Here is an 18667-nt window from a genome sequence, read left to right as displayed (position 1 = left end):
CTCAGAATAACAAATCAAAACATCTGTGATTTATTTTGTCCAGACAATGCAAACATGAGCCGATATGCAAATCCAGAGAATTACAGGAAGTTGACCAGTCGCTATCACTGCATCATGCGTCATCTCCTTACACGTTGGAATTCTGTAAATGTTTTACTTTACTGTTGGGAGTTGGAAGTGAAAGTCTACTAGGCTCACGCAGTGGAAGCAGCAGACAGCAGCAGACGGAGGAAGGCGACGGCACCCCGACACTGTTCTGCGAGGGACAGCCACACTTCACCAGACAGCAGCCACAGTAAGATCTTTGCTTCTTCTTTGTTTTATTAGGTCCTAACAAATAGGCCGATTAGAGGAGAGTCACCATAACTAACATTCATTTTCAATTTTTCACACCTTTGCTCAGATTATTATGTTTTAATCTAAATATCTATATATATCTATCTATATCTCTCTCTATAGATATACATATCTATCTATCTATCTGTCTGTCTGTCTGTCTGTCTGTCTGTCTGTCTATCTATCTGTCTGTCTGTCTGTCTGTCTGTCTGTCTATCTATCTGTCTGTCTGTCTGTCTGTCTGTCTGTCTATCTATCTATCTCTCTATCTATATAGATAGAGAGATAGATATACATACATATATACATATATATCTATATCTATATCTATCTATATCTATATACACACACACACAAATATATCTATATATATATCTATATCTATCTATATCTATATCTATATACACACACACACAAATATATCTATATCTATATCTATATCTATATAATGTGGCAACACAAGGGTTATTACTATGTTATACACAAAATACCAAGAACGCCACCTTGGGTTAGGGCCCATGGACCCGTACTAAAGGTCAATTATTACCTTCAAAACGAAAGGACACTCAGGTTCGTTTACTCAGGGAGGGAAGGAGACAGAGTTCAATGACCATATATAACACTTTATTATTAAAAGTTAGCACAAGGTTTTGGCACAGCAGAAGAGAAGGGAGGGAGCTCAACTAAAATGAGGATATAGTCTGAGGCTTACCGGCTGGAGGAGGGGTTTGGTAGGGGAAGTGACATCCAAAAGAAAAAGGATAACACCCCACTCACACAGCAAAAAGTGACGTGTTAAAGAAAATCTTGAAAAGGGATCACACAGCAGCACACAGGAGAACCACCACCGTCGACCTTCAGCACTCAGGGGAGAGGAAATACACGATTAAGAGGGCTCAAAATTATGGAACAAACTATCTTTTATAATGCGTGCGAACAAATGTAAATGATCAATTAATAAACTGAAAAGTGTTAAATTGGATTAATAAATCAACCAGACAAAAGAAACAAAAGAGTCTCTGGCCAGAGATATAAACTCAATGAATAACTAATATCAACACAGTTTTAACTCACATTGATCAAGTTACCAACAGAAATTCAACCATTAAGCAGAAAATACATAAACAATTAAACCAAACCATGGCAGATTGCCTTTAAAACACAACACACACACACGTGGCTGAGAGTTCTGGTAAGCTCGTAATGTCCCGCACGGGTGACAGCCACACACATAGACAGCACCATACTTGGCAGCAGGAAACAGGCTGACCACAGGCGGCCGACCGGACCAGAACCAGGCCGCAGCAGAACAGCGGTGAAGACGCCGGATCTATTGGGGAACGACAGTTTTAATGAAATGAAACACGAACAAATACAAAAAAAAAAGGCGCGGCAATGTGCGCTTACCTGTGCTCAGATGCGAGCGGCACATACAACGACCCGGAAGTGGGCGGGCCAAAGAGGCAGGAAGCGAGAGGTCAGGAGGAGGGACACGGCCTACTCTTATCCCCTTGGTTAGCGCAGTGATTGGCTAATAAGCCAGAGGGGCCGTGGTGCAGCAAAAAAAGTTTTAATAAGGCAGTGATGCCTCATACCACTACAATAAAATTTTCAGGCAAACAACCTACATGTGTATGCTATCACAAAACACTTGGATTATTTTTCAATGGAGAAAATCCAGAGGTGAGGAATAAATCTCTGTGTCTGACAGTGAGGCTGACAGAGGTGAAAGTGAAACACAACTTGGGCGGTGGCGTCTATAAACTGCCTCTCTGCAAACAACATGCTACCAGTAAATATTCAAGCATGTTTTTTTTTTTCCCGAGAGAAAGGGGATATAATCTGAGGGGGGAATCTAAAACATCTGTATGCACGCTCAACTTTAAAAACCTTTTGCATTTCAATATGTGGAGTGAAACTGTGGAACAGACTAGTGGAGGAGCTCATACAATGTCCAACCATGAGCAAATTCAAAAAGCGGTACAAACAGATGGTATTTACAAGGTACAGGGAAGAAGATGGGTATGACAAACACTGGGGTTCTCACATTTTGCCTCTAAGCCGTGGCCGTCTGTCTTTTTACGGTAGCCGAAGTACTCTCATACAGCCAACCTGGTCCTTTTAGACGGGGGGGAAGTTCGGGGGGCTCGCCTCCTTCAGCCATCATGCTGCCTGTTTGTCACTCACAGCGAGGGGTGGACTGGGACGAAAATTTGGCCCTGGACTTTGTGTGTGTGTGTGTGTGTGCCCCCTACTACCACACAAACATAATGTAATAAGGTATAATCTTATTTATGTATATAATCACACGGAGACACGTCTGGATTGCATTAACTTCCATTTACTTTCTGTTTCTTCATCTATGAAACTCTCATCAGGTTAACCACAACACAACACTGGTAACATACTCCACCTAGTGGTACCCCACATCCAGCTTCTTCGACCCATGAGCAGTTGGGCAGGGGACAGTTTCACTCCATCCAAAGGTGAGTTCCTGTATTCCAACAGAGCAATGTAAGGATCACTCTGGCTCTCTTGTGCTTTCTTCAGTAAGTTCTTTACTGTCTGTATTGCTCGCTCACTTTGTCCATTCGACTGGGGGTATCCTGGGCTGGATGTGGTGTGTACAAACTCCCAGCTCTCTGTGAATGTCCTGAACTCAGCACTTGAGAATTGTGGACCATTGTCTGACATGACCTCGTCTAGAATGCCATGTCTTGCAAACATCGATTTAAGGGCTGTCACCACATGTCGGCTGGTTGTCCCAGTGAGTTTAGCAATTTCAGGATACTTTGAATAGTAGTCCACACACAGCAGATAATCACCTTGCTCATAATGGAACAGATCTACTCCAACCTTTGCCCAGGCTCTTTCTGGATTGTTATGGCAGATGAGTGGCTCTTTAGTGTTGCTCCGCCTGAATGTGTTAAAGACAGCACACTTCATTACAACATCTTCAATCTCCTTAGCCATGTTGGGCCAGAACATGACGTCTCACGCCCTTTCTGTACATTTGACAATTCCAACATGAGCTTTATGGACTCTCGCAAGCATGTCTGCTCTCAAGCTACTTGGAACGACTAGTCATGTGTTCTTGAAGAGTAGACCATCAAAACATGTAAGTTCCTCTCTGAATGTCCAATATTTTCTGATGTCTGCTGGTACATGTTGTATTTCTGCTGGCCATCCTGCTTGGACCATCTGCTTCCTTATGTAGTGCTTTCATGTGACTTTGCGTTACCTCACTTGCTCGACAGATATCCACAGCCTTTGTCAGGTTTAAATCCGTCTCTCTGAACAGCCTAGCTCTCACAGTGTCATTGTTTATGCCACAGACTACGCTGTCTTTTATCAGTTCATATGTCAGCTGCGCAAATTCACAATCCTTTGTCTTGTTCTCTAGGTCCGTCACGTAGGCATCAATTGTCTCATTCGGCCCTTGGACTTGGGTAAAGAACACGTGTCTCAGATAGGTGATGTTCTTCCGTGGCTCACAGTAGTCTCTAAACATGTCCTTAAATCCATTAAAACCATCCACATCTTCATCAAAGTCCATGGTATTAAATACCTTTATTGCTTCATCTCCAGCATCATGAAGGAATGTCGCACATTTCACCTTCTCACCCTCTCTTCGATGCCCGTCGCGATGAGATAGAGTTCAAACTTTTGGATTGTTCGGAAAGTTTAATTGTTCCATTTTTGTCTTCTGACACCATGTAATAAGGTTTAATTGTATTTATGTATATAATCACATGGAGACACGTCTGGATTGCATTAACTTCCGTTTACTTTCTGTTTCTTCATCAATGAAACTCTCATCAGGTTAACCACAACACAACACTGGTAACATACTCCACCTAGTGGTAGGAGTCATATATGCACATACATTACACATAATATTCACATTTTTATTCATAACGTTGAAATTGAAGCTAAATCCATGAATTATTAACATTATAAGTTAGTGATTATTATAGGCTTCTAACTAACTTCTGAGTAAAGTCATGGCGAGACAATTAACTAATCAATTATACCGTTGTGATAAACATGTAAATGCATAGAATTGTGTTATGTGTTAACCATACAGTCTATGGTGTAAACATGCGTGTTTTTTAAGCTTTTATTTCAGTGATTGACTAACTTCCGCTTGAGACTTCCAGTATGGATCAGTTAAATGGGGGCATCCTTGTCGGCCATCTTGACTGCAGATGGGCACTCTTGCCGGTATGACGGAACATTTTAGTGGTTTTGAAACCGTGACTTTTTCATACCATGGTATACCTTGAAACCGGTAACCGGCCCATGCCTAGTTGAGAGTATTTAAAAAAAAAAAAAAAAAAGAACACAGGAAGTAAGATAAGAGTTTTATCTTCTCGTGCTTCAAGTGTAATAAACTATTCACATGTTTGAAATAAAGCAATCATTCACTCATTTATTCTCCTCATCATACTATTAATACAAGACACTCTCAGTTAATGTTCAGTGAAGGCTGCAAAGTATTTACATCATTTACTTCAGTAAAACTCAAAAAACAAACTGTGAAAACAGTCCACTGGTGGAATACAGAGAGATTTAATAGATATTTGAATAAGAAAATAAAACTACAGCATTTTTAAGTAAAATTATGTATTTTCAGCTTAATGTACTTTATTTACAGGAGGTAAAAGCAGTAATCAAGTAGTAAGCACAAATGTTGCCTGTCATTGTTTTTATATCTGATTTTTGTGAATTAATGTTCCTGCTGTAGATGTTCAAGGCTGAACTCAGATTAACATTTTTATACTGTTGATTAGTTTAATTAGCAGCTATGCATCATATTCTAAAAGATCATCATGTGTTCAACGTGACTGTTACAAAGAATTTTCTCCAAAAAGTGAATTTTTCTCTTTTTAGCTTTGTAACAATGTATTTTTCCACTACTCCAAGACGAATTTGAAACGTGTATTTAGCTGAAAAGGTAGAATTTTCTCGACCCATATCTGACACAACATTAAAAGTGATCTGCAGCTGCAGCCTACAGATAAATCTGACCACTGACCTGTGTGTCGAGTTGTTGTATTGGTGACACGAGACAGTTACCGGTTAGTTTCTAGCCAGAATACGTAACAGAGAAAAAGAGAAAGAAAACTTGACTGTCTTTATTTGACTTGACTTCACGTCGCTGTGTAGCTAGCTAGCATAATCAATTACGAGCTGCATTCAGTTATTACAGATTAGTTGCCGTTGCAAAAAAAAAAATATTATTATTATTGTTTTTTAACAGTCACTCAAGACTTTTTCATTAAAGCAAAACTCTCTCCAAAATGCAACCAAGGCTTTCTTTGTGAATGTATATGAGTCAAACCTTCGTGTAAAAGCATAAATACAATGAAAGAGGCACTTTAAAGATTTAAACAACATTAAAAATAGAGATTTTGATGCTATCGTAAAAGTGCCCGTAGCACTCCCACTGAAAATGAGTTTGACCTGAAAATGAAAATACGGCGTGACCTGAGACTCGAAGATGTAGGACGTGTTTCTAAGTCGCTCCTCGGGAATGTGATTTTTATATAGTTTTACTATAATTTTAAGTTTGTCCACTGCCTGCAACTTTAAGGTGACCGAGCTGTTTTTGGGAGCCCTGCATTTTGAGAGTCAAAACTGTGTTAATGTCGGGCTCTCGAGCGAAAAATGAGCCTGGCAAGTCCTTGCGAAACAGGCCGCAGCTTCAGTCCTCGGAGCCTGAGTCACCTGAGAGGCCCGGTGCTAATGAGGAGATGCTACGCAGGTGATTAAGGTGATGATGGACGACCAAAGAACTGAAATTGTGGCAAGATTTGAGTCAATAATATCGGAGCTGGTTAAAAAGGAGGTGGCGACCGCTCTTAAACCGCTGCAAGAAAAAGTCTCCGTGCAGAGTGGAACTATTAGCGACTTGGAGCGCTCGGCTAATGAGCACTCGGACCAACTAACTAGCATGCAGGTAAAATATAGCCAAGCTATCTGCCACGGTGGAGTCTCTGAGTAAGAAATGTGAGGATTTGGAAGCACGCTCTAGATGGCATAATATTCGACTGGTGGGCCTGCCAGAGGGATCCGAGGGTCCCCAACCTTCAGAGTTTACTGCCAAACTTTTAATGGACTTGTTGGGACTCGACGACAAACCCGGACTCGACAGGGCCCACCGCACATTGCGTGCTAAACCAAAAGAGGGAGAGCCGCCGTGGCCGATGGTCATCAGGGTGACACAATTTCAAGTAAGGAATGCTATTCTGCGCCGTGCTGGACAGAGCTCTCCTCTGCTGCACAATGGGAAGAGGGTATACATTTTCCCGGACTTTACACCGACTGTGGCCAAGCGGAGGGCGGCTTTCGTCCAAGTGAAGAAGGAGCTCCACGCCTGTACCAACGTTAAATTCGGCCTCCGGTACCCAGCTACTCTACACATCACCATGTCCAGCGGCCAGACCTACAGATTTGAAGATCCGAACCAGGCCCTGGAGTTCGTCAAAAAGAGACTGAAAAATCCGGCCCCGGAGAGTGACTTATTCTGGAATACATAAACACTCGTTGGACCTGTTTGTATTTCTGCGGCAGCAGGCTGAATATCCAGCAGGTAACACCCAGGTTATGCTGTGCCGCTGTGGACTTGTCTACAGACTGAATACAGTATTGACTGTGTACTGACTGTAAGTCTCATTGCTCCAGTTAGAGCATATTGGTGCTATTTTTCTACTTAATATTTTTTTTATTTCTCTCAGTCAGTCTCTATTTAAGAGGACGTTGTTGGCTCTGGAGAATGTAGTGCCTTTCAACCTGTTCTTTTTTTTTTTTTGGCACCTTTTTCAGTTTATCAATTTTTTATTTTGGGACAGCCCATATGCACTTTCCCCGAGGTCGTTTAGTAGCATGGTTAAGCTGCTGGTAACGACAGGTTTTCTTTCAAGGTGGGGTGAGGTAGCACGCATCACTGTTTGGATGCTTCTGCTAGGGGGGGGGGGGGGGGGGGGGGGGGGGGGGGGGGGGGGATGTTCTGTTGTATGTTGGGGCGATTGTTCGTTTGTGTAGTTTTAGGGGTAATGGGTCGGCACCTGTCCTACTTTTCCAGATGTATACTTCACACATGTATATTGCTTTTGTTCTCTCTTGCTCTTTTGTTTTTCATATACTGAATTTTCTGTCTTTAAATGACACAGACTAAGAGATCAATATCCAGTGTGGGTGGGGATGTTAGGTTTGTGAGTTTAAACTGTAAGGGCCTAAATAATCCAATCAAGCGCAGCAAGGTGTTGCACTACTTACACCACCTCGATGCTCATATAATTTACTTGCAGGAAACTCACTTAAAAGAGATAGATAGTGTTAGACTGAAGAAGAGCTGGGTCGGGAAGATTTTCCATTCCTCATTTTCCAGTAAGTCAAGAGGTGTTGCTATTCTTTTACATAGAGATATCCCTTTTGTTCATGTTAAGACCATTTCTGATTCAGCTGGCAGGTTTATAGCTGTCATGGGACACATTTTTGATGTAAAGGTGACTCTTGCTAATGTCTACGTTCCCAACTGGGATGATGAGTCCTTTTTTAAACAGGTTTTCTCAATGCTACCGGATCTGTCCATGTATGATCTGATCTTAGGAGGGGACTTTAACTGTTGGATGAATCCTTCATTAGATCGTTCTTCTCCAACATCGGCTGTTCAATCCAAGTCAACCAAAGTGATTCAAGCCTTCATGAAGGAGTTTAACGTTGTCGACCCTTGGCGGTTTTTTAATCCGGACAAAAGGGAATACTCATTTTTCTCGCATATACACCGTACCTATACACGAATTGTTTTTTTTTTAGTGGACAACAAGTTGTTATCCTCCATCTCTGGCTATAAATATGATTCAATTGTTGTGTCGGACCATGCCTCTACTTCTATGAATGTTTATTTTCAGAAGTTTGTCAATACTAGACCACAATGGCGCCTAGATACACATCTCTTGTTAGATGCAGACTTTGTTGAGTTTGTTTCTGAGCAACTCGACTTTTTTTTTCGGGTTAACAAGACTCCAGAAGTAACCGCCTCTGGGTTGTGGGAAACAATGAAAGCTTTTATCAGGGGGGAGATTATTTCCTATAAGGCTCATCAGAGGAAATCTAGAACAGAAAAGTTAGCTAAATTATCTCAACGCATCGCCCTCTTAGATTCTTTATATGCCGTCTCTAAACTGCCAGATACTTATAAGGAGCGAAAGACTTTACAAGCTGAATATGATCTTATCACCTCACAGCACACTACTGAACTTTTACTACATTCAAGATCCAAATTTTATGAACAGGGAGATAAAACCACTAAACTCCTTGCCCATCGGCTACGTCAAATTTCTGCTTCTCAGTTAATCCCTCAAATTGAGACTGGCTCAGGTGTAACATCTGACCCACTGGAAATCAATAAAACTTTTATGGAATTTTGTAAATTGCTATACTCATCTGATGGTCCTCATACCTCCGCACAAATGATCTCCTTCTTTGATAAGTATAAAACTCCCACTTTGGATCAGGTTGTAGCTGAGGAGTTGGAACGTTCTATCACGGTAGCTGAGCTTGAGAAGGCAGTTAAGTCATTGCAGAGTGGTAAGAGTCCGGGCCCTGATGGCTTCCCAGCTGAGTTTTATAAAACATTCTGGAAACAGCTGGCCCCTCACCTATTAGAGATGTTCACTGAGTCTTATAACTCAGGCATACTTCCCCACACCTTAAACCAGGCTTGTATTTCTTTGCTTTTAAAGAAAGGTAAAGACCCACTTTCATGTGGTTCATACCGACCCATTAGTCTGTTGAATGCTGACTTCAAATTATTCTCCAAATTGCTAGCAAAATGTTTAGAAGTTGTCCTACCCTCAATTATATCTTTGGATCAAACTGGGTTTATTTGTAACAGACATTCTTTTTTTAATCTTAGGAAGGTGTTTAATGTGGTTTATAATCCTCCTCCAATGGCCAATGTTTTTTTATTTTGGGGAAATTTGGTTTTGGGGAAAAATTTGTTTTGTGGGTTAGGTTGCTATATGCTTCTCCTCAGGCCATGGTCAGGACGAATGGCACAAATTCTGAATATTTTCGTTTACATCGTTCTACAAGGCAGGGTTGCCCTCTGAGCCCGCTCTTATTTGCCATTGTGATGGAGCCTCTATCAATTGCTCTGCGGTCTCATCCTGATATATATGGAATAACTAGAAGTGGTGTAGAGCTGAAGGTGGCGTTGTACGCGGATGATCTCTTGTTGCTTTTGTCTAATCTGCCACGTTCTATTCCCGCAGCCCTCTCAGTCCTAGATGCATTTAGTAGATTCTCTGGATATAAACTTAATCTTAGCAAAAGTGAAATGCTTATTGTTAATGGAGTGGCAAATGAAAATTCATTTCAACATCAAAATTTACCATTTAAGGTTGTGAACTCTGGCTTTGTTTATCTTGGAGTATATGTTGCCAAAACTTTGGATAATCTGTATAGGAAAAATATTCTCTCTCTGCTCACCAAAATTAAACAAGATTTTGAGCGATGGTCCTTGCTGAATCTTTCTATATCTGCCAGAATTAACACAATTAAAATTAATATTTTCCTGCGCTTTTTATATTTATTCCAATGCATCCCAATCTTCCTTCCCCTTTCGTTTTTCCGTAAAGTAGATAGTCTTATTCTTAACAAGAAAACTTCTAGGTTACGTCGACAAGTTTTGCAGAGGCCCAAAGCTCTGGGTGGAATGGTGTTACCAAACTTCCTCTATTATTATTGGGCAACAAACATTAGAAATTTGAACTATTGGGTTAATTATGGAGACATTGAGGTCCTTCCATCATGGTTGATCTTGGAAGCAAATTCTGTTCATCCAGTATCATTGAAAGCTTTATTGTACTCACCCTTATCTTCTTCCATCTCTGGTTATATTAACAATGTGGTAGTGGCCTCCAGTATTAAAATGTGGACTCAATTTAGGCGTCATTTTGGCCTGCAAACACTTTCTATTGGGGCTCCACTTGCAGCAAATCCTGCTTTTCTCCCATCGTTATTGGATAGCACCTTCTCTGTATGGGCCCAGCTGGACATAAAAAACCTTAGAGACCTGTATGTTGATTCTATTTTTTCCTCTTTTCAACAATTGGTTGATAAATTTTCGCTTCCTAAAGGAAATTTTTTTAGATACCTTCAAGTGCGAAATTTTGTCCGTAGCTCATTCCCAGAATTCCCGGCTCTCCCTAAACCTTAAAACTTGGAGATATTCCTGAAGCCTCTCACTTCATTAAAGGGGGCATTCTCTTCCATTTATTTAAATATTTATAACCTTAGTCCAGACTCTTCTACAGCTCTTAAAACAGTTTGGGAGACAGATCTGGGAGAGGTAATTCTGGATGACATTTGGGAGGAGATCTTAAAGAGAGTACACAAGTCTTCAATTTGTGCTGGACACAGCTTTATGCAATGTCCAATCCTCCATCGAGCTCACTACACTAAAGCTCGCCTTGCAAAAATGTTTGATACGGTGTCTCCACTATGTGAATTTATTAGTTTGTTTTTTTCTATTTATTTATTTTAAATTATTAATATTTTTATTATTATTTATTTATTTATTTATGTATTTATTATTATTATTATTATTATTATTATTTATATATTTTTATATCTAGGCTATGTATTTATTTATTTATTTATTTATTTTAGTATCACAATCATTATTACTATTTGTTTTATCTATCATTGTATTAACCTATTTACTTGTTTATTTATTTATTCTCTTTCTTTCTTCTTTTACCAACTCTACTTTTTTTGTTTGCTTTTCTTTGCCTTGTAACTCGTATTCATCTGTGGGGGCTAGGTGCTGGAAGGTTGGGGATGAGGGGTGGTACCGGTTCTGTGGTACGTTTCTATCTGTAATTACCATTGTATGGAAACCTTTGGGTTTTGGGTTTTTTTTTCTCTTTGTAAAACTCAATAAACAGATTGTTAAAAAAAAAAGAAAATGAAAATAAAGTAAATCTTAAAAGTGCCATCGTAATTATTCTTTTAAACGAAAGTTTGACTCATATACATTCACAAAAAGGCCTTGGTTGCATTTTGGAGAAAGTTTCACTTTAATAGTCTGATGATGAACAACAAAAAGTGAACTGCAGGTCACTCATACAGAGTTTAATATCTCACTGGAGATTGACTCCATGTGACAGGCGTCCTTCTGCAGGAAGGGAAGGATTGCGTATCGTTCAGTAGTTTTTTGCCAAAGTTGAAGTTTACCAGGACTGTTGGAGCAGCTGAGAACTGCTCAGGTTCTTTCTGATGTTCTTCACATTGTTGTCAAAAGTAAGTAGCTGATTAGCGTGAGGAGACAACACCACAGGAATTGAGACTGGTCAACTTCCTGTAACTCCCTGGATCTGTGTATCGGCTCATGTTTTCATTGTCTGGACAAAATGAATCACAGAGGTTTTGATTTGTTATTCTGAGACATGCAGCTGCTCATGTTCACACTGTACTGTCAAAGCTGAGCTGGACTTTCACCAGGCAGCAGAGCCAAAGATCAGTTATATCTTATTGTTTTCTATATTCATTATTTTTTTAATGTTTACTAATATGTATTGATCTTGAGATTCTACAGAAAATATTCTGTTCAATAAATAGGTTGTTTTACCTCAGTCTCCGTGTACTGTGGGATATGTACAGTTTGTAGGCAAGAAACTCAGAAATTAGTTCCCTCGTCTCAACGTTTTTTTTAGGTGGACACCAGGTGGTGTATTTGTAAACTAGAAATATTATTACAACTTCATAGTTAGCCAATTCAATAAATAGAATTTGTAAATATATTATATTTGATTCTGAATGAATGAGTTACATTTTTTCCAGGAAAGCTGTGAAACAACTGCTCGTGAGTAAGAAGAAACTGCAGATTTAGTGTTTTGGCTTTCTTTCTCGGTTAGTTGAAAAATTGTATCTTGTCTGGATACTTTTTGTGTAAATTCTTGTGAAACCGTTGAAGCTGAGTGGTTATCAGTCAGTTTCTGCCAAGTCAGCTGTGTCTGATAGGCTTGACTGCAGGGCAGAGCTAAACCTGCCGAGGTAAATCTAGCACATAAAGCCTGATCACTACAGCGTCAGCTGCAGCATTAGGACAGCTGAATGAAGACAAAGGGAGTCTCTCTGCGGGAGTCTATAGAGGAAGTCAAAGTAACTCACTGTCCACCACCGATTGTAGCCATGAACTCTACACAATCCCAGTCAGGACATCAAACTGGAGAAGATTTCACTAGAGACACGTTGCTGGAGGCTGTAACCCAGCCAGTCTCTAATATCTGACATTCTCAGCTGTTACTGAACTTGAAGTACTGGGGGGACTATGGAACTGCCAGTTCCACAGTAGAAGGCGGGCACCATTTCAGCCTGTGCGTCCCTGCAGACTTTTCACTTCCTGGCCCTTACAAAGAACTGGATCACCCCAGAAAACACTGCCACTAGGTCCTTCCCCTGGACAACATTGTAGTGATCTCTCTCCCTCCTGGTCCTCTCCGTGTCTTCTCTGATGAGATAGACGCCCTCCTGAGCTGCTGCCCTGACAATGGCGCACCGCTCGTTGTCCTGGGCAGTGTTGGGCACGTTACTTTAAAAAAGTAATTAGTTATAGTTACTAGTTACTTCTTCCAAAAAGTAACTGAGTTAGTAACGGAATTACTCCACTATAAAATAACTAGTTACCAGGAAAAGTAACTATTGTGTTACTTTTATTTATTCCCCCTTTTGAGCTCGGGAGTCATTTTAGCTACTCAGCATCTACATATGTATTTATAAAATGTCTTTCTGCATGGAGGACCGGCTCCTGCTCTCCCTGATGATATTTTACCAGTGAGGCTCTGAAGGAGTCTGAGTCAGCTGATGGTAACAGGAGCAGGTTCTCAGCAACATACCTGTCTATCATTGCATTCACTTCAGTCTGTGTCACAGGTTTTTGTGAAGCTGGAGAAGAAACATCCAGCTGTAGCTACTCGCATGGCTCCGTGTTCTCTTGCTATCATCATCAACAGCGTTTTTTTTGGCCACTAGTGTTGTAGAATCATGTGCTGTTCAGAGATGCTTCATTAGATCAGAGTTGCTTAAAATGGACGTGGACAAAGGAGATTAAAGTAGTGTCTGTACTTCCACTTTGAAAACGGTAACTTTCCCCCCGGACTCACCATTGCTGCAGCTCACCTCTGCTAGTTTGAGTGTGTGAGACTGCTGTGTGCGTGTGTGGCTTGTGTGTAAACTGAACACAGCTTCTGATTGGCTTACAAACTCTCACTCTACCTTAGAGAGCCAATCATCATCACTTATGCGGTTGTCTCCACCCTCCCTCTTCCCTCAACGGAGGAAATAAAACAGCTGTTGGATGACAACAGCTTCAATGAGCAGCTTCAGTTTGCATCACGCCACATTTAATAGTCGGTAACGGTAACGGCTTCGTTGGAAACAGTAATCAGTTAGTAATGCTGTTTATTGTAACCACATTATTCCCACTGGTCCTGGGAGACTTCAATATCCCCCCAGATAGATGTCTGTTAGATGTCTTTCTAAAACGGAGGCGTAATATTCCTCCTTTTCCAGAAGCCGCCTCTGAGGTAGGCGTAAACATGTGACGTGACGTGAAGCTCCAAGTTGGGCTGTGAACAGTGACATAGAATCTGTCTTCAAAATAAGAGCTTTACATTGCACCCCAGTGGAGTTTAGAACTGGGTTGCTAGCGGGGGCTTTTAATTTGAAAGTAGCGACCGTTCCTAGCTTGCTGCTACAACATCAAGCTAACACAACCAAACAGCTACAGAGACCGAGGAGACGCTAGCATCTCCTGGATCTCAGCGGCTGTCCAGTTGTTCATCTTAATGTCCGCGGGTGAAATGAGGGTGGGTCGCACAACAGTGCAGGTCATCCACACCTCCGCCCACCTCACGCAGACGCCGGCACATTTCCACCTCGTTTTTTAATAGCAGTCAAGGCGGAAATAGGTGTACCCTCCGAGGCAGGAAATCAGTGGACCAGAGCAGACCACCAATTTGTCGGCCTCTGTCTAAAACTGTGGACCGAGTTGCCAAAAGGACGGGCAAATTGAAGCCTCGCTGCTCTGTCTTAAAACAGCTACTGTCACCACCCTCCAATCCTCAGACCAGTTCTCTCTAATGTCTACTTAGTAAGCCTCCTCCACCCCTCTCCTCTTTAGACACTCACTGTCCTCTTACCTCCCAATCAGCTGATCATCTCTCCTCCTCCCGCCTGTCTGAATTTCTTAAAACCAACAGATCGGAGTTACGAGCAGCAGAGAGAATCACCCTGATAACATTGCTCACTTGAGTCAGGTGTTATGGCAGTGGATACTCTTGTACCTGTTGTCAGACAGCAGCGGTTTACTGCGAGGTCCCTATTGTTCACAGTGTGCATCTTCTGACTCTGAGCAGGACCAAATCGGAGGTGCTTGGAGCACTCTCACAGCCACTGCAACAGGAACAACAATCCACACAAACAACTGCACAACGATTGTATTTACATTACACTGTGGAATGACCTGGAGAAAAATTGTGGATTGGGCTGTTTCCCAGGACTCTTACCCAGGCCAAACCTACCCTGCTCATGTCTCACGGCTCAAGGCTCACCGATGGCTCCCACTACAGAGTTCACGGGTCTAAAGATTGAACTCCAGTTCATAGAACGCCTCATAAATGAGCTCCTTCACTGGCGGTCCGTGCTGTGCTCCCGGCTGGCAATGCTCAAGTCTCCGTATAGTCAGCGGTCTCCGGCCCTGGTGGCGGTGGCTGTGGTAGCTCCTGATGACGTTTCCGGCTCAACCTCCACTCCATCCTGGGCTTGTGTGGTTAAAGGCCAGAAAAAGCAGCTGTCTCGGTACTGTGGCTCATCCTGAAACCAGATTGACACTGTTCTAAAATATTGTTACTGTTTAAAAAAAATTATTTATCATTTTGGATATAAACCAGCTTTTCTGAAATTTTACTTAAAAAGGGTAAGTTGGATACAGGTCGGTAGTTGGCAAAAATATCAGGATCCAAATTGCTCTTTTTCAGACAGGTGTCTTCCCCACTGCCATTTTAAAGGCAGTGGGGAAGACAGTTGGGTTAACTCGAGAGAAAACTCTTCTGAGTGTTTCTGCATCAACCAGGGCAAAATGCTCCATTGTCTCCTCAGATAAAGGCGATGGTTCAGGTCTGCTAAAAGCAACATTGTTTTGTTCTAAAAGAGTGGAGCTAATGCCATCGATTCTACCTCCGAAGTGGTCTGCAAATTCCTCACATAGATTGTTTGTTAGAACTATGAAGGACTTCTTAAAATCAGTATTAATTAAATGTGCGTTTGGGGAGAAGAGGAAGGTTTTGAGTTTATCCCGGAATGTGTCATAATGAACTGTTAACTTTGTGTGCCTCCATTTTCTCTCTGCACTCCTGCAATTTCTTTTCAGTTGTTTTATTTCAGTCTTTATCCAAGGTGGTGTAGGTTTGATTGATACCGTTTTTGTGGAAAGTGGAGCCACTGAATCTAGGGCTGACCTGAGTTTACAGTTAAAATTATCAACAATAAAATCGCAGGGTGCAGGTAAAATGTCAACAGTGCTATTTTGTAAAATTTCAATAAAATTTGCAGCCACTTCAGGAGTAAGATAGCGCTTCCTCACTGTTCTCACCGGGGCCTCCTGTTGGTTAAAACTGGAGATATTGAAAAACACAATAATGGTCAGACACAGCCAGGTCGACAACAGAGGACAGGCCATATGTTATGAACAGGTCCAGGGTGTGTCCTCTGTTATGAGTGGGCTGTGTGATGTGCTGCTTAATGATCTGAATTATCATCTGTGTGTATGTTAAAATCACCAGTTATTAAAACCCTATTGTAAGTTGAGTGTAAAATCGATAAAACTTTGGAAAACTCCCTGATAAAACAGGGATGGTGCTTGGGTGGTCTATACTAGTCATACATATAATCGGAGGACTGCTAAAAACAAAAGCATGGTATTCAAAAGATGTATAGTTGTTAAAAGAAATGTCCTTTGTTGATGATGTGGTAATGTGGGAGGCTAGTGCAGTGAGACCTTTGAGGTGGAAGTTGTCCAGCCAGAATAGATCAGTCCTTTTCCAGAATGTATCAAACTTATTAATGAAATCAAACCCCCATGCAGAGCAAAAGTCTGATAACCACGGATTGATACTGAATAGTCCGCTAAAAAACTCGGAGCCACGTCTGGGGGATGGAATCAATCCAGAAAATATACAGGTTCCCCCAGGCTTTCTATGAGGTAAGCAAGCTGTTCGTATTGCGTGCATAGCTTTGTTGATTGTCTGCACCTGAGATTGTTAACACCACAGTGCATGAGGATCGTGTGAGCGGGTGACGGTCGGCAATAGCAGGAATGTGTTTGTGTAAATCCAGGATTTTTGCAGCAGTAAAGGAATAAGTAATGCCACTTGGGATTGCAACAGACCTTATCATGGAGTCCCGAACGAGGATGTATTGCGGAGGTGGAGAGTGAAGCACGGTGCTAGCATCAGTGGTGTTAGCATCAGCGATACTAGCAGCCGGAGCAGAGGAGGAGCAGAGGCTACACTACAACTTCAGGTGTAGCAGACTGTGAGTGGTGATAGATTATGTTAAAAAGTCGACGTATATTAAAAAAGGAGAATCTGTTTTTAATGAATCCAGTTTGGTCTGGAGAAATTATGAGTGGGAGTATGGATTCTGGATTCTATGGATGAGTGCAATATCTGTAAAGAACTGTTCCATCTCAAGGAGGGTGGAGTTTTGCTCAGAAGTATACAATGCCATATAGTAGTCTCTATAGGTGCTATTTATCTACAAATAGTCCCGGGTAACCCCATATTGAGTTTTGATTTCTGAGATGACATTAGAGGCATAGGACTGTCTAAGTTGATGTGCCAGAAGCCTATGAGCTTTCTCACCAAACTCATGATGTGAATGTCTGGATTTAAGCAGCATTTTTCCTATATCTGCCGATGTTAATGTGTCAAATTCTGAATGCAGAAGAAGACGCTCCTTAAGCAGGTCAGATGATGGACCATTGGCAATCTGATTATCAATCTGAGAAATGTTATCAGTTAGATGGTTAAATGTCTGTGTACACTGTTTCTTCGCAAATGATGATACAAATATTAACCGACCCCTCATATATGCTTTAAGATCCTCCCAGACTGTACTATGGGACACGTTCGTGTGTAGATATCAATGTTACTGGTAATGAACTTAATCATATCTTCATCTGAAAGCATATTCGTATTAAATCTCCTGCGTGGATGAGTTATAGGTATATCCTTAAATTTCAATTTAACGGAGAGTGGTGAGTGATCTGAGATTACAATTGCTTCATATGTGCAAGCCCTTACTAACGGAAGAAGTTTCTTGTCTATGAGAAAATAATCAATGCGGGAGAAGGTTTGGTGAACATTAGAGAAAAAAGAGTAGACTCTAGTCGTTGGGTTAAGAGAACGCCAAACGTCAGCAACTGCGAAAGTTGTTTATTGCCTTCGCCGACCTGGATGTAGTTATTTGTCTATTGGAGGATCCATCCAACATTGGGTTTAAGCAAGTATTGAAGTCGCCTCCAATTATCAGATGGTGAGAGTCAGTGCTCGGGGTGGATGAAAGAAATCTAATAAAAAAAACTCTCATCATCATAATTAGGAACATAGACGTTAGCCAGCACTACAGGAGTATTGAATAAAGTTCCGGTCACAATAACGTATCTCCCATTTCTATCAGCAATGACATCTGAAGCAGTAAATACAACATGTCTATGTATTGTGATAGCAACCCCGCTGGCCCTGCCATTGAAAAGAGAAAGATAACTTTGCGAAATCCATTTTCTTCTCAATTTTACGTGGTCAGAAAGAGAAAGATGAGTCTCCTGGAGGAATGCAATCTGTATATGCATGTTATCTAAATGGGTCAGCACCTTATTGAGTTTAGTGGGTCGACCTAATCCTTTTACGTTCTCGCTAGTAAAATTAATTTGAGCCATGTTTTTAGAGAGAACATACTGCCATATAGTCCACAGCAGAGGTAAAGCCAGAGGTATTGTGGCCACCGCAACACATTAAGAGGGTAAAAACAACACATAATTACATAAAGACATAAAGACATATTACTACATCAAGCCCATAGTTCCCACCCACCCAAGCAACCCCCAAACATGGGCGCAAATACCCAACATGTCCCAACATTAAGCTCTACTAGCTTTAAAGCTGTGTGACCACAGCTGAACTCATACTGTAAAAGAGGGGTGAGAGGAAAAAAACAAAGAAAAAAACCTTCAGGTGTCTCAAAGTAATGACTGCAAGAC

At 41.3% G+C, this 18667-nt stretch overlaps 1 protein-coding gene across 1 annotated transcript in view; it reads left to right on the top strand.

Annotated features, from left to right (window-relative positions):
- Positions 1 to 189: 189 nt before the first annotated feature.
- LOC115596432 (uncharacterized) overlaps positions 190 to 18667 on the top strand; it is a 30708-nt gene continuing 12230 nt past the window's right edge. The window contains exons 1-2 of the transcript XR_003986899.1: positions 190 to 295; positions 2715 to 2822. The gene's annotated coding sequence lies outside the window, so the exon portion shown is untranslated. The remainder of the gene's footprint in view (positions 296 to 2714; positions 2823 to 18667) is intronic.

The sequence above is a fragment of the Sparus aurata genome, chromosome 2 (assembly GCF_900880675.1).
Source record: "Sparus aurata chromosome 2, fSpaAur1.1, whole genome shotgun sequence".
Classification (NCBI taxonomy): Eukaryota; Metazoa; Chordata; class Actinopteri; order Spariformes; family Sparidae; genus Sparus; species Sparus aurata.
The sequence above is the reverse complement of the archived record's forward strand: the minus strand, read 5'-3'. Positions and strand labels throughout refer to the sequence as shown.